This window comes from Chelonia mydas, chromosome 5 (genome assembly GCF_015237465.2).
Source record: "Chelonia mydas isolate rCheMyd1 chromosome 5, rCheMyd1.pri.v2, whole genome shotgun sequence".
NCBI lineage: Eukaryota > Metazoa > Chordata > Testudines > Cheloniidae > Chelonia > Chelonia mydas.
The window spans coordinates 74,927,596-74,939,540 of record NC_051245.2 but is presented as its reverse complement, the minus strand read 5'-3'; positions in this window follow the sequence as shown (position 1 = coordinate 74,939,540).

The window sequence follows — 11,945 nt, the reverse complement described above, 5'->3', positions numbered from 1 at the left end:
TTGTAATTTTTCTTTTAAAAGGTGCATGCATTTTAGCCTGACTTTCAGAGGTGCTGTGTACCCACTGGCTCTAATCAGGACACAAGAGTTTGTGTTGCCACAACTGATGTTTATGTGGAAGCTTTGTATCCACCAATACCTTGACTTTTTAAAGTGACCTTCTGCACTCTGCCGCCACCTGCACTGCTGAAACTTTTTGTGGCAAAAGTGACTTTCAGCATCCTTAGAGAATAATGAAAGCCAGAAGGTGCACAGCTGCAAGTAACTCCAATCTGCCCAGTATTTTGTAATTCCAGTCTGTGAGCTGGAACTTGAGTGAGAAATCAGGGTTTGCTCTCCAAACTCTCATAACTTCTTAACAATATTTCAAACCCTTCAGGTAAAGTTAAATTCTTCTGCGCTCTCTCTCTGTCTCTCTTCCTCTGGGATAGATAAAAAAGTGAAGCCTTTTAATGGGCTGAAAAAGAAAGTCTTAAACCCCCATCCTCTTCTGAACATGCAGAAAATAAAGCCTTTAAATGTACAGCCTACCCAGTCATTAGACCCCTTTCCTCTTCGGGGTGAAGAGGAAGCAAAGCTTTCAAACAGTCTGAATACAAGCCACCTTTATACTGAAGTTAGTAACATTACCTCTGTAAGGAGCAGATCTCCAATCCAGACACAGGCTGCTCAGCAGCTTCTAGCCCCTACTGTTAGCTTGCATTTCCTCTCCTGTGCTTGAGGCTGGCTTAATCTAGGCTAATGGGCTCCAGCTGTTTGATGGTCCCACTAGATAGTCTTTGCCCTTCCGTACATAGAACCCTGACCTGAAGCCCCAGATTTTCTAACCCTATCATTCTCTTGCTCCTCCATGGACCTACTGTCACAGTGTTACAATATTGTATATTATATTGTGGCAGGGTGGCCTCCATCCCTGTGATCCCTCATGGCCTCAGGGTTGCCCTTCAAGCAGCCCTTTGCCTTGATTTCCCTCTTCCAGAGTCCCCGATAACTCCACTAAAGCTTTCTGAGTATAAATAGCCCTTATGAGGTTAATTTGTTACCAAAAAAGGACCATAAACATAAACATCCCACAACCAAAATCCAGAATTCCCCAGCATAGTCCAATCTTTCAAGTCCCAACAGTCCATCAACACCAAGTACAGCTCCAGTGTCTCTCACTACACCTCACCCTAGACTCTCTAGAGGGGGTGCTTCTCTGCCTGGTTTCATTCTCAAGTCTGAGTCTAGCCCTCACCTGGAGACAGCAGCAGCTTACCCAACCCTCCTTCCCTAGCCTCCAACCTCATCTCTTCAGCTTCAGCTCTCCGGCTCAGAGAGCCAGCAGACCTCTCCCTCTACTGTTGGCAGACTTTATCCTCTTTAGCAGTGGCTCTATGACTTAAGGATGTTTGTAGGTGACTCCCAACTACCTTCTGCTTTCACCAGCCTGATCTAGCTCCACTGCTCATCCAGGGAACTCACTGTTCCCTCCTTCAGGAACATCCCCTCTCTCAGTCTAGGTCTGCTGCTGAGTCTCTCCACTTCTCTAAATATCATCTGCCAATGCATGTTCTCTCTGAACTGTGGCTCCTAAGCTCTTCCTTGCCTTTGGGCTGTCTCTCATTTATAACTCCCAGGACAAGCCCCTGCTCCCCCCGACCTCTCATCACATCAAACTAGGTCACACCGGGACCAAACAGGAGCGCTGAATCCAATTTCATTTTTTCTTTCTGCTTTTCATGCTCTAGAATTCTTAGAGGTTCTTATTTGTTTAAATATTAATGGTCAATATGAATATATTGTTTAGCATCAGTGCCTATGGTTGTTCTGTGCCCATCTGACAACACCATGATACTGCGGGACATGTCTTAACAGGGCCATTGATGAACTTCAGGACAGCTGACTCAGTTTGCCCATGGTTTTCAGTCTCAACATAATGCTCCTGAGACATTCCTAAATAGCCCATTTAATTAAGCTTTTTCAGGTGTTACTGCTCAGTTTATGTACAAATGTGGATATAATAAATCACGGTAATTTCACAGTTGAGTGTTAGGTGGATTTTTGGCATATTGTACATTTATAACAACTTCTATTTTAAACATAAAACTGATTACAATGTTTGAGGTTTAAGCCATAAATCAGCAATTAAAAAATCTGTATGCCAAGCAGAGGTGAAAGTAAGCCAGTACAGCGTACCGGTAAGAAAGTGGCCGCCGGTATGAGCCGGTACACAGCCGACATTAAAGCACTGCCATGGCAGCGGCTGGAGCCCCCGGCCCTTTAAACGGGTGGCACGGGCCAGACAGCCCGTGACCCGTCCACCGAGGCCATGCCCCTTGCGGGGCCCAGAGCCCCCCCCACCTTGCCCAGGACCCCGGCCACCCTGCATACCAGTAAGTCCTTTAAGTTACTTTCAGCCTGATGCCAAGTCATTTTAAATGAATATGCATTAACATATTTGACCTTGTCATACCTTCTAAAAGGCTTACATTGTAACCTTAGCTAGAGTACTGTACACATGCATTTATATGATGGGTCTACTGGTCTTGAGGATGATTTCCTTTCTTTTTCAACAGGGGGAATAAATCTGACTTTATTCCTGCAGCCCACCCACAAACACCAGGCTTCTCTTCCAGTGTTGTTGACGTACTTTCAGAGACTACAGCTAAAGTTCACTGAATTAAGACATGAATTTTAAAGAGAAGCTTGATTCTCTATGCTATAGGCAAAACCAGGTCAAGATCCCCTGTACTAATCTAGGCCCCCAATTCAGCAATCCACCCCATTCAGCCTAATAGCAGGTATGTGCTTAAGTGCTTTTCTGAATAGAGGGCCTAGAGCCTGATCCAAAGTCCAGTGAACTCAATACGATTCATTCCGTCATCTTTAATGGTCTTTGGATCAGGTCCCTATTGCTAGTCGCATATATTACAACATTTGAAACTAAGTTGTGGATATGGTAGAGACAATTTATGAATTAAATGAAGGGACTGTATTGTACATGAAGCCCACAAACATAACATGAATATCATTGATGAAATTGGTGTTTGGAGTATATATTGAAATTTTATCTATTCCAGCAAACAATTCTGGTAGTTAACAACTATTCAATGGAAAACTCTTTTGAATGTACACATTCACAATGTACTAATCTCAGACTACCTCATACATGGTGAAAGAAAAGTTTCTTACAGCATATATTTGCATAAACAGTCTTAAAACTGAATTCTGAATTATCTATCAAAGTCCAAGTTTTCTTACATGAGCAAAACAGAAGTCAGAATCACAACAGTCATGATTTTAAATGGTCAATTGTCTATTTACAGAAAGCACTTGAGAGAAAAGAATGATAAAGTCATTTTTGCATTCATATCTGACTGCAATTATTTGTACGTTTTAGAGGAAGCCACCAAAATACTGTTCAGTTTTTCCAAAGTGTGAAAATTGCTGGACATCAGCACCTGTGAAATACGGACGTAGCTATTTATTTGGAATCAGAAATTCCTATTCAGATTACATAGATATTTTAGAATAGCAGTAAATTCTACGTCCCTATAAGAAAGGAAAGCCAATGACTAGCACACAAACTACTATTGCCCACTGACTACTATTGTGTCCATGTTAGATCACTTTAAAATGCTACATTACTTCTCCAAGAATCTACCTAACTGTTGCCATTCTACAAACTCAACTAGTATACGAGTTTAGCCCAAATATTAGGGAAGATGTACATCAGACTAATGTCTCTCTGGAATATAGCTTTTGGTGCTCACCAATTTTCTGGCCACTGCTTTTATAGTAAGAAAATGAAAAAAATCCATCTTTAAGCTAGATAGAAAATAAAATGTTGGTATTTAAGATAATTTATTGTGTTTGTCATGTAATTTAAGTCCTTCCTTCTGGAGTTTCTAGCTTACAGGAATGACACAGATCCAGTTTGAAGAAAACCAACCCTCAACGAGATGAATGCTTCTGTGTACTCTTCTAGCTAGGTGTAGTAAAACCTGGGGGGAGGGAAGCCATCAGGGATAGCATCCCCACAATAGACATACTGTGAGGGGCTGATCTATGTTTCCACCCTGTCAATAATTCTTAGGCTAATTGTTTCATGTGCTGAGGCCAGGTAGGTCTCCATGGCTACTGGGTGTGGTGGCGGGGGGAGGGGAGAGAAGAGTCAAGGAAGGGACCCAAAGGGGCTAAAGCGATCACCACAGCATCTCAAATTGGGCTAGGGAGGAGACAGGAACTGCGGTGATCAGGTCAAGTATTAGCAGCTCCCTTCACTCCCGATGCAAAGCACTCACCTGTTTCCGCCGCTTATGCCTGGCACCGAGACTGTCACCCACTCCTCTTGAAGAGCACCCACCCTGACTCCACTGCCTACTCCTGACACCCTAAATTCCCACCTGCACCCCACTGCTCCTGACCACCACTATACCTCAGGCACAGAGCCCAATCTGACTTCCCAACAACCTGAATTCCTCCCATTCCCCATGCTTGGTACAGTCCTCAGTGTGTTTAGGTTTCACTATGCACCATTGTCCCCACCCTTCAAAGTGCACTTCCCCAGCCTCTGCTGCTAGTAAACTGAAGCTCATTGTGTATTTATTAGTGAAAAGAAATTAGTCTGAGGGTTTATTCCCTCCTTTTTAACTTGTTCCATTTTCACTCTGAGTTACTCTCCAGTAGTTATGTCCGATATGAAGCACAGAAACAGGCAGCAATTCTCATTTATTTTGCGGGACAGCTTCATTGATCACTATTGTAATGGATGAGAATATATCGATACACTATTTGAGAGAAGCTTTCAGGTAAGAGGGCAGATATTTTATTCTCAATTTTTTTGTCAACAAATCCAATCAATCTTTTAAATATATTTTTCACAAAGTATACATATCTGCACATTGTCCTCTCAGAAAACAAATTGTGCCTAGACTAATAGATCCTTTTCCATGTTTCTTTGCATCCTGAAATAATCACCCAGGAACTTCTTGTCTGCACTATAGGGTATATACTAGAGATACAGTGAACAAATACTGCACTTGCTAAGTGAATAAACGCGATGTGCATAAATACAATGAAAAATAGTCAGAATTCATGTAAGCCACCAAACTCCCAGGAGTTGAACTTATTCTTCTTTATAATGCAGTAGCACCTTGGAGCCCCAGTCATAGACTAGGGCCCTATTGTGCTAGGCATTGTACAAAGAACAAAAAGAAAGTTTACAATCTAAGTGTAACAGAAAAATTGAAGTGTTTTGGAATGAGGAGGCCCTCCAATGTTGCCCCATCTCACGATATACCTTCAGGGGTGTAGCCACTAAAAGGCCCCTGTCTCTCAGAAACAGCAAACAAGATGACAAACTGGGGGAGAAAGCCATAGGAACTAGGTGTCATGTTAACATTTCAACTCTCAGTTTGGAACTCTTTACCAGAACTCTGGTATCACATCTCATTTCAGTTATGCTCTGGCAAACATCACCAGGTGACACTGTTACATAAAGCCTCCCAGAGTCATAGTGTAGGACTGAAAGGGACCTCTGTAGGTCATCTAGTCCAGTCCCCTGCACTGGAAGCAGGACTAAGTAGTAACTGGACCCTTCCTGATAGGTGTTTGTCTAATGTGTTCTAAAAAACCTCCAATGATGGAGTCTCCACAACCTCCCTAGGCAATTTGTTCCAGTGCTTAACTATCCTGACAGTTAAGAAATTTTTCCTAAATGTTCAGCTGTCACAGGGGTGGACCACTCACCACTGGTCTGGCCCCAGTTCTTGGTCACTCAAGGACAACACCCCTGTCCACAGTTTGCATGCTGCTACTCTCTCTCTCCCTCTGGTCTGCAGCTCCTTTCTCATTCCAGGACCCTTGCTTGGTGTCTCCTTCATGACTTAGCTTTCCAGCTAGGTCACTCAGCATTCCCCCTTCTGGGGTACAGCCCATCAGCAGTCCTAGGCACTCTTCCCATTCACTGCCTCAGTTTCTATGCCACACACTCAATGGCTGGTAGGAGAACCTGGGCCTGTCCCCTTCTCCAGATTCCAGTCCAGAGACCATCAGCTCAGCAGTTCTGGGCTTCCTCTCTCTACCCTGAATGCTCCTTCCCTGGACTGCTTCCTACATTTCTGGTTCCCCTCCTTTCTCTAGGCAAACCAGCTCCAAACCTTCCTGCCTCTTCCGAGGAAGTGACTGCTTCCTGCAGCCTTTCCCAGTCACCCCCAAACTCTTCTCCCTCTTCCTAGGAAGTGACTACCCTTTCTCAGCAGCCAGCCAGTGTAGAGCCTGCTACATGGTTTATAGGCCCCACCTGTTCCTGCACAAGTGAGCCTGTTCCCAATGAAATTCCAGCTCCATGGCTTCTGCTCCAGGTGCAGCCTGTGAAGTTAATGGGCCTATCCAACCACCTTAACTCCATTCAGTCCTTTGAGGGGTGGACAACCCATCACATCAACCTAAACCTCCCTTGCTGCAATTTAAGCCCGTTGCTTTTTGTTCTATCCTTGAAGGTTAATGAGAACAATTTGAAATGAATGGAAAGACTCCTGTTGACATCAGCGACTTAGATAAGGACAAATGTGAGATCCTACAGGGTTTTACAGGATCAGTTACAGATTTTTAAAAGTGCCTGCATCCATAATTTGTACACACAAGTACCACGATTGGTACAAGTTCCACATGTTCCTCAAAGGGTTAAGACAGTGCACCAGGACTCAGAAAATAAAGACTTTATTCCCTGCTCTGCCAGAGACTCCCTGCATGACCTTGGGCAAGTCAATTCATTTTTCTGTGCCTCTGTCCAACTGCAAAATGGGGACAAGGCTATAACCCTAGCTCTCAGAGGTCTTGAGAGGATAAATCCATTATAGTCTGTGAGCAGCTCAAATACTACGCCGAGAAGTACCACAGAAAAACCTATAAATAAATAAATCTTAGTAACTGTGCAGCAAAATGGCTGGTTGTGTCTTACTAATTGCATGTGCACAATTTAGAATCTGGTTATCTATTTTTAAAAGCATTTCAGTTGACCTTTAAGCATATTTCCCTTTTTTGATGCAGGACAGTATTGCTGACTCCTTTTAACATGGGATTTTTGTTAGCCTCAATATTCATTTTGTTAGCCTCTATACACCCTCTACATGTTTGAGAAATAATGTATATCCTTTAAAACCAGTTGATTTGTTCAAAATTTTTGATACTAAAAGTAAGGGTTGTGGAGGTATTTAGAACTTTAAGTATAAAGGAAGAGAAAAATGTTGTTCTTGTCTATATTTTAAAGGGACAGTACAGGTTTTTCCTTCTTTGGTCTGAGGAAAGTAGGGTGCAGTAAGAAGCGCCTTACTGATTCTCCATTATAGAATTCTGTTTACAAAGAAATTTAGACAAACTTTTGCTCCAAATGCAGCCAACCTCACCCAGGGAAAATTATGGTCATCAGTGATGTTATTGCTTGTGTGAAAGAGACAAATTGGCTCTTTGTATGAAATACAAGCCACTTTCTACAATACATTAATCATTTACACAGATACATAACTCATCTTTGTGGCAGGCGGTATTAGGGGACAATTAATTAGGGCATTTGATTCTTGTGATAAGGGTTTGCAAGGTAACGTTAAATTCAGTTTGATATAAGCGCATCCCTTTGTTCAGTTTCTGGACATAATTATATCACAATCCAGAGTGATTCTTATTATAGCCCTCTACATACAAAGCACTACAGATGGCCAGGCACTTTATAGCCTATAACTTTCACGTAGTTGGCTGACAAATGGTTTACAGAATCAATAAAATTTGTGATTCCCCTGACTTTCAGGAACACAAAATATATTTGTCTCCAGTAAAAGGTTTACCCATGGAATTGGGTTGAGATAACTTATTTTAAAGTCTGAAATTTATAAAGAGATGCATTTCTGCTACTAATCTCCTAAGTCTTAAACAGTGCTTTTGTTCTCTGGAATACTTCTATATTTCCTTTAAGACACACATAGCACAAACATACTCCCCTTATTAAAACACACAGGGCCATATTGTGGTTTTAGGCTACTTGTGGCATTGGAAAGAGGTAAGGAGCTATTCAGCAATGGGAGTCTAAACAGGAATTCTGGATTAATTCCTTTAGGCGTTCTGGGGACCTCCTACTTGAGTAGCAGGTCTGTCACACTGTGTAGTTCATGTGTGTTGAGGTGGAAGCAAGGAAGCAAAGAAGACTCCTAGCACGCTCCTCTCCCCTTGTGTAGCAGCAGTTTTATAGTTTTTTAGTTTTTTATAGTTTTCTCCTTGGGTTAAACTCAAATTAGCAAGAGAACCCAAGTTTCACATTTGCTTAAGTGTTTCTAAAACTGAGGTGAGAATTGTGAGACTTGAAGTCAGTAACGTTATTGTTACTCAAAGTGGCTCTAAATCTTACTCATGTAACTACTTTCTGTGCTATTACATACACAACACCTGTTCTTCAGGTTTGGGTTTTTGTATTTAAGGGACTATGTTTCCTTAGATCAGCAGTATAATCCTCTAAAGGAAACTAGGCCAGAATAATAATTTCAGAGAAAATAATGGGACTGGGTGGATTTAACCTCCTTTTCTAGCAGGTCATTTTGTGTATTCTCTGGACTTACAATAAATTGAGCAAAGATATGGATGAAAAACATTCTTATAAGAAAAGGAGGACTTGTGGCACCTTAGAGACTAACAGATTTATTTGAGCATAAACTTTCGTGAGCTACAGCTCACTTCATCGGATGCATGCAGTGGAAAATACAGTGCGGAGATTTATATACACAGAGAACATGAAACAATCGAAAGCTTATGCTCAAATAAATTTGTTAGTCTCTAAGGTGCCACAAGGTACTCCTTTTCTTTTTGCGGATACAGACTAACACGGCTGCTACTCTGAAACATTGTTATAGTATTTTATCATTAAATGAATACAGACAGGGCTGATCTTTCCCCTCTTAATCCACTTTCTATTGGTTTTAAAGAAATACAAAACAGGATTTATTCCCTAAAATGTTAAAGTAAAAGTGAACAGAAGCATTGCAATTACTAGCTTTCAGCCAACTCGGATTGTCTGCAATTTTCAGGGGCTAATGCTGAAACTGTCATAGAATCATAGAATATCACGGTTGGAAAGGACCTCAGGAGGTCATCTAGTCCAACCCCCTGCTCAAAGCAGGACCAATCCCCAATTTTTGCCCCAGATCCCTAAATGGCCCCCTCAAGGATTGAACTTATAACCCTGGGTTTAGCAGGCCAAAGCTCAAACCACTGAGCTATCCTTCCCCCACAAACTCTGCCTAGGAGGTAAGACAATATACATATCGGCTCATATTCTCCCAGTCAGAAACCACTCAGACATACTTATCTCAGCAAAGTGAACAAAATAACCTATACACAGATCCTTTTTCTCCTTTCCCCAGGTGATTTATTTAAAATAAAAACAACGCTAGCTATAATTCCCCTCTTGTGAAAAACTTGCAGCTGGCATCATTTGCCACCTCCAAATCAAAGAACAGTGATTTGGGCAGGAAAGATGGGTAGGGGCTGAAATACTGCTACTTATCCATAGGTACGACCACATTGCCCTGTGATAGGCAGCTTGATATATATGGCACCTAAAAAGAGTGGTTGAAATCTTTGGCAGTAGAACTAATTACCTGAAAATAACAACAGTGCTTGGCCCAAGACAGTAACAGTTTTGTCAGAAGAAAGGCAGAATTGGGCCCCTAGAGGATAGTATAAGAGATGTCTAGATTCACTCCCAGGCTTGCATTTTTCTTCTTTTCATATTCAGAGTTGCAGTTGTGACAATCAAGTTAAAAAAGAGCATTTCACTGCTATTTATACACATTAGAACTAGAAGAAGAAACCAGAGTATTGCACTTCCAGTATCAAGCAGTGCAACTTTATTTTTCCAATATTTTATATGTCCAGGAGCAATTCTCTCCTGTAAAAGTTCTCTTATGTTCACTACTTTTCCTCAGGACAGGTACTGCATGGCAACTGGCAGCACAAGTTTCAACACCATCCTCCAAGTCTGCCCTATTCTAGAAAAACTAACTCTAGGTGTAAAAGCATAATTCATTTTCTATTGTCAGTCAGTCCTTGACCTCTCTATTGAGACAGCCAAAGAGACCAATTAATGTCAAATGCAATGGTGTTTTTAGTGAGAAATGTGCAGCATTATAATTATCAGCTGCCATTTTAAATGTCAGGGGGTTTACTAAGCCTGCTGTCAGGCTAAGGGACTCTGTAGGGATGCATGTGATCTGGCAGCATCAGGCAGCCTGGAAGATCCAGCCTAAAACAAAGTGGTGTGAGTTGTGTTGCTCTGTCTTTGGGAGCAGCCTGCTTTCTCTCTCTGTTTTGGGTTATCATTCTGAATTCTAAGAAAAAAAGTGGTGTGACACTGCGATCTTCCAGCAAGCGCAATTGTTTTTATTGAACCTCTCTGTGTGTATGCCATGAACATAACAATAACCATGCACGTCTACTAGGGAAATGAAGTTCCACAATATCCTGTCAACCGACTGCTGAATCTACACCAAACCAAGGTGCATATCCCTGTAGTTGTTCTACACCCCTTTCAGCACCTTGCTATTATTGGGGGCAGGACTCAGATAAGTGGTTGACTTTTCATGACCAGGTCATCTAATAGGAGGGGGAATAAAGAGAGAGAAAGCAGGACCCTGAGCTTTGTTCTTCTGTCAACTAGGAAGGAGGATGATATACAACCATTCATTGTGATCATCTCAAGCCAATATCCACTGCAGGAAATCTGTTGGTTTGAGCTGGTAAAATATTAAATCTACCAACTCTAATTTTTGGAGTGAGTGTAGAGCCTGTGTAAAGGAGTAAAATATTGTGACTTTATAAACAGAGGGAGAATTATGAGCACTGCCTTGTCGTCGCCGTCTTCTTTTTTAAGGTTGACAAGCAATTAAAGTTTACTCTCATTTCTTTAGGTAGCTGATCTTTTTGAAATTTTTCCTGAAGAGCTCCCTGTAGCAATTGAAGAAGTAGCTATTTGAGCACTTTAAAAAAAAATGTTCCTAGAGACTTTCCTGAAGGCATATTCTGAATTTTGGGTAGGATTTCCATTCCCTGAATAGGTTTCTTTTGTGAATATGCATCTGAGGTGACTTTTAAATGACAAATCACTGAGGAAATTGTCCAATACATTCATTTCATCTGCCTCTTCCAAGGGGTTGTAGGGATTTCTATTACTTCAGAAATTCAATGGAATTTTATTTCAATTATATAATAGCAGAGCCATAAGTGAAGGCTAGTAAGAAGGCAATAGCAGAGTTCTGAATCTTCTTTAAACTTATATTTGCCTTCTCAATTTCTTTCCATATAGCAAGATTGCTTAGTTTTAATACTAAAAATATCAATATGAATCAGTAGTACTACATTTGATTGATATTTTTGCTTCCTGATTCATTCAAGAGATGAACATCTGCATGGTCAATCTTGTGTTTACCCTCTAGGGCCGCCTTATCAGTTATCTAGCAGAGACAAAAGTTATGCAAGTTCCCCTAATTGTTGCCTAGAGTGCTTCCCAAAGGGTTATAGAAGGATCCATGGAGCCCTTATTAAAACACAGACATTCCATGATCATTTCTGAGATCTAAATGATGTATGTAAGGCCTTTAAAAATGGAGACATTCAATTTCCATTTATATTGTTGGGGAAGAACAAAGCTCAGGGCAGTATATTTGTCATAGTAAATATAAAAAAAGTTCAGAGGTAAGTCACAGTTAAAATAATACAAGGAAAGGCCACTTACGAAGACAGCAATCATATATCGTGAAGTTAGATGGGCTAACAGGGATAGACTTCATCTAAACAGACAAGAACTGGCTTATATAGTGGATTTATTTAGTCTAACTCAACTGTGAGTTAAAAGTGAGAGATATTGATTCGGGTATCAATGATCAAATTTTTCCAAGCATGAAATTATTTGCAGTTTT